A 5006-nucleotide genomic window follows, 5' to 3' on the forward strand; every position below is an offset into this window, starting at 1 on the left:
TGTAAAACAGAACTTTCTGAAGTTCGGTCCATTTACCTGTATTAGCTTACTGGCACATATTCCACATTCAATATGGCGGACGCTGTTACGTATTGCAGCAATGGGCGGCCCGCTCCATGTGGCGTCTACGTATTTATGTTTATGGCTACAACACAGTCTGTGATCATGACAGTCTTCCTGCCAGCAGAGGGCACCACAGAACCAAGAACAGGTGAAAACAGACTAAATCCAGGTGTTGCTTCAGATATTAAAGAACTGTTGGAGTCATGACTAGAAACTGTGACTGGTGGAGATCTTTAAGGTTGGGTCAAACTTTCACAATCCTTGTATTATATTTAAATCTCTTGTTTGTTTTTTTTGTTGTTTTTTTTATACGCTCCCTCACATTCACACATAGGCTGGATTGAACCTGCTGCAGGTGAAACTATTTGCAGCATCTTATAGAGAAAGTCTCCTCCACCAGGGCCCAGATGTGACCTCTGACCCCTCAGTCTTTGTGTCCTGCTCTGCCATCTTTGAACCTGGACTCTGTTCTCTGCAGCATCTGGTCAGACGTTTATACCAGCAGGTTCTCCACCTGATGCTCCTCCTGGATTATTTAAAAGTCTTCCTCTCTGCAGGGCCTTGGCTCCTGGCTCTGCTGACCAGCAGTGTGTCCTCGGCTCTGGTTCCTCTAAACATGCATCAGTCCAGCCTCTGACCAGAAACACTCTGGACTCCTCTGTTCGTCATCATTAGAGGACGATCTTTAAACTCAAGTTTCTGTCAGAATTCCTCCAGAAGGTCGTCCACCACCAATTAATGGAAGATTTGACAGAACAAAATAACTTAGAGGTTATACAATCTGGTTTAAAACATTTGCAGAGAACGGAATCAGTATTTAGAAAAAATATTTTATTTTTTGTACACTGACTTTGTAAAGGTATCAGTGGTTCTTGTATCTCTCTCCCATAGAGGATCCAGATGGTCTTTTAGCCAGTGTTGTGGTACTCGAGGTTGGTCTTGGTCTCGAGACCGGTCTCGAGACCATTTATTGATGGTCTCGGTCTCGTCTCAGACTCGACCGCATTTGGTCTCGGTCTTGTCTCGGTCTCGGACGCTGAGGACTCAGCATTTTATTTCAAGACCAGTCGAGACCGCAACTGTGAAAATATCACTAAACGTACAGCATACTATCCAGTTTATTTGTTAACATCTTTGTTTTCGATGGATGCAAAATGCACCTATTAAAATCCAACCAATAACGTGTTTCTGTTACTCTCCTCCCCTCCCCACCTTTCACTCGCACACAGCTAACTCAACAGCGCTTCGCTTTCACAGACGGTGGGGACAACGTCTAACTTTTTTCGTCACTTAGAAAAGTAGCTCAAAGAAAGGTAAGCTCTGTTGACGTGATGTTAGCAAAGCTAGCTGTACAGAGACACATAAGAATTTGTGATGAAAAAAAGTCACTCACTGCCTGAATTATTGTGTGGAGGTGTTGACTGACTTGTCGCATATATGGGACAACGCTATGTCCAAAAGTCTGCAATATAGTGATGTGACATTCAGGAACAGTACGATTCATCTGCTCGTCTCTTTACTCATTAGATAGGACTGGAGTGTCGCTGAGAGCCGTTGTTCTATCAGATAGCCATACGCTGTCAGACTAGCATACATGCAGTGAGTAGCATGCCCGCGCATGCGCATTAAGAAGTCCGACCATCAGAGGAGTTGTCAGTTCAGCAGAGGCAGCAAGTTATGATGAAAATAAGTCATTAAATTGTTTATAATATGATATAATATGATAACTAGATAGATATACATGCGTTATCATGGTTTCAAAGTGTGGCTGCCATCGGCGGCAGTTATACAGTTTGATTTAATTTCATGATTTTAAGTTGATGTAAAATATTTTATGTTTTTTATAGGTTGTTCAAAGGTTACCAGAGTTGAACCAATGTTAATTTGTTGTTTCATTTAGACACATATTTTTAGTTACATGCCACACTCTGTAGAGGGCAGCATGCTTTATTTTTCTTTGTTGATGGAGAGATTTGATGAGGCACCGAGGCTTGTGTAGCTGGGTTACAAGAAGAAGCTACACGGAGTTTTGTTACTAACCTTTTCAGGTTGAAGCGGCCAATGAGGTACGCATTTTTGTATTTTAGTTTTGTTTGTAAATAGAATGTTTATTTTAAGAATTTGTCGAGTTTGTTAGCCACGTGTTTGACGTAATGAGTCTGTTTTTGTAAGTCAAGCCACTTTATTGTAAATGTTTTACCGTAGTAGCTGTTTATTCTTTATGTGAATGTCTTTCTTTCTGCAAAAATGTATTTTATGTCTTTTGTACAGTTCTCACGGCAAAGTTATTAGATGCCAGCAACTATCGCAGAACGCCTTGTGTCCATTTTCTGTCTGGAGGAAGTTATACAACGTTTATTTAAAGCAGAGTCTAGCTGCAGCTACAGTCAACTACAACACACGCCCATGTAAAACTCATTAACCTACTTATTTAACTGCTAAGTTAGGATGCCATACAGCTGTTAATAACAAAGTGTATGATGATCTACGTCATGATTATATGTTGCTGATTAAGTAAANGAGACCGTTCTCTACTTTACAGAGATCAATACTCCTTCCACCTGCAGAGAGAAGAAGGAAGGAGAGATGAGATCAGATCAGTGAGTGTTTCCAGCCTCTCCAGCAGCAGTCAGTGACGCAGCACATCCAGTAGATGGTTTCCAGGCTGCAGTCAGACTGATCTCAGAGCTGTGACCAACATCAACCTGATCAGCTGTTTCCTGTTGAACTGAGAGAACAAACAGATCTGAGATCATATCTGCTGCTGCCAGAGTTTGATGAATGAGGACCACTGTCTCTAGACATGTTGGACGGCTGGACACTGGAGTCCAGCTGGACTTCCTGCAGACATGGACACAGCAACAACACTCATCTTCACACCAACACAAACACAGGAACACGGCAAGCTGGTGGCTCCACTGATTGGCTGATTGCTGTCTCTGTGTCCAATCAGGAAGCCTGAACCACTGAGAAGCTGCAGCTTTACTGGGAACACTGGAGCTTTGATGGGAACTGGTTTAGTTCAACATGCTGACAGCAGCTGGACTCACTGATAACATTTACTTACTGAACATCCTTTACAAAACGTTTCAGCTGCTGAACATCAGAATCTTCCAGGTCGTTGTAGCTCAGGTCCAGTTCAGTCAGATGTTGGTTGGACTTCAGAGCTGAGGCCAGAGAAGAACAGCTGATCTCTGACAACCTGCATCCGATCAACCTGAATAAAGAATAAAAGATGTGAGCTGAAGCAACAGGATGCAGGTTAAAACTGAAATATGAACAAATTAATAATAAAAATGTAGAAAATTAATTTGACTGAATGTAAAAGAAACATGATGAACTGATGTTTAATATCTGATCCAGTAAAACTGGTTTATAGAGTCCAAACCAGCAGAACCAGAACATGTTATTATGACGTGTTGTTAGAATATTTCAGTCGGGCCTTCAGTGGTTCTGGTCGGGAATTAAAATGGACTTTCAGAACCAAAGTGAGACATTAGAGCTGTTAATGAAGCTGCAGTGATTTAATGAAGCAGCTCATTTCCACAGTGACAGAAACCTGCTATTGAGAGGAACTGACTGATTTATCTGGAGGGTCAACAGCTGCAATAATTACACTTCACTCATTCATAAACACATGAACACATGAGTGGAAACTGAACTGACTGATTTATCTAAGGATCAATAACTCAGTTTGATTATAAATTCCTGCTTCAAACCAAATGTTGACTTTTGTCTGTTTGAATTAAATCAGTTTATTGTTATTTTGCTCTTTTTCCAATTACTTCATTCTGACTGTATGATTATCTTATTATTTTAATCAGGTCTGTTGTATTGATGTTTATCTGCTATTGATGGTTTATTGGTTGATTATTGGATCATGTGATGCTGCTTCATGTCTCCTTTGTCCTGTTTAAAGTCGTCTAGAAATAAAGCTGCTCTGCTATCAGCTTCCCTCCGTCGTCCATCCAGCTCCTTCTGTCAACGTCACAACTTCCTGCTACATCTGTCACAAACTCACAGGATTCCTGCTGCTTCACCTCAGACACTGGAGATGAGAAACAACCCAGGAAAGGAGGGAATACTTTGTTTACCTCACATTTATTCACAGCTTGGAAAATATTTATATATTATTTCAGATAATTTATTAAATTGATGCTGCTGTATTAAAATGTAACTGTTGGGACTTCCGGGTATGAGCGCAAGGTAGAAGGTTGCGTCCGACACCGCTCCTGACAAGAATCCTTAAAAATCCCTTTTAAAGCTACTGAACGCTACAGCAACGGTATCTGTGATTGATTTGGATGAAACTATGCCAGGACCTGGAAGACTGAGCAAAGATAAGTCAAGAATAACTTTGCAATCCAAGCTGACGGACTACGGACCGCAAAACGCGGAGCCTAGCACAAACGAAGCTAGCAAGAAAGTTAGCAAGGAGCCAAACAACGGCAAGGGAGTAGATGGAGAGCTAGCGGCTAACAACGGCGAAATGTATAACTCACTCTGCGACAAAGCAGAAATACTTGGAGCAATTAAAAGCTTAAAGTCCGAACTATCTGAAAGATTTGACGGTGTTATGACAGCTACAGAAGCAGTGAGGAAAGAAGTGGGAGAATGTGTGAAGCGTTTGACACAGGCAGAGGAACGTTTGTCCACGGTGGAAATGTCGATGAGCAAATGTCGCTAATTAACAAAGTTACGAGCTTGGAGGAAACGAAGAAACGACTGGAGGAAAAAATGGTCGACATGGAAATGAGATCTTGCCTCAACAACCTCAGATTGGTGAACCTCCCTGAAGGAGCAGAAGGCTCCGATGCCTGTGAATTTTTGGAAAGCTGGTTACCAGAAGTGTTGGAACTACCTGCCCTGAGAAACCCGTTGATTCTCGAAAGAGCCCACCGGGTCGGCCAGAAAAGAAACCCAGATGCACCTCCAAGAACCGT

At 41.9% G+C, this 5006-nt stretch overlaps 1 long non-coding RNA gene across 1 annotated transcript in view; it reads right to left on the reverse strand.

Moving 5' to 3' along the window:
* LOC106954872 (uncharacterized) overlaps positions 1 to 3767 on the reverse strand; it is a 10105-nt gene extending 6338 nt beyond the window's left edge. The window contains exon 1 of the long non-coding RNA XR_001426451.1: positions 3131 to 3767. This is a non-coding gene — a long non-coding RNA (uncharacterized LOC106954872). The remainder of the gene's footprint in view (positions 1 to 3130) is intronic.
* Positions 3768 to 5006: the final 1239 nt, after the last annotated feature.

This window comes from Poecilia latipinna, unplaced genomic scaffold (genome assembly GCF_001443285.1).
Source record: "Poecilia latipinna isolate Pla-1442-1.1 unplaced genomic scaffold, P_latipinna-1.0 Scaffold685, whole genome shotgun sequence".
Taxonomy (NCBI): domain Eukaryota; kingdom Metazoa; phylum Chordata; class Actinopteri; order Cyprinodontiformes; family Poeciliidae; genus Poecilia; species Poecilia latipinna.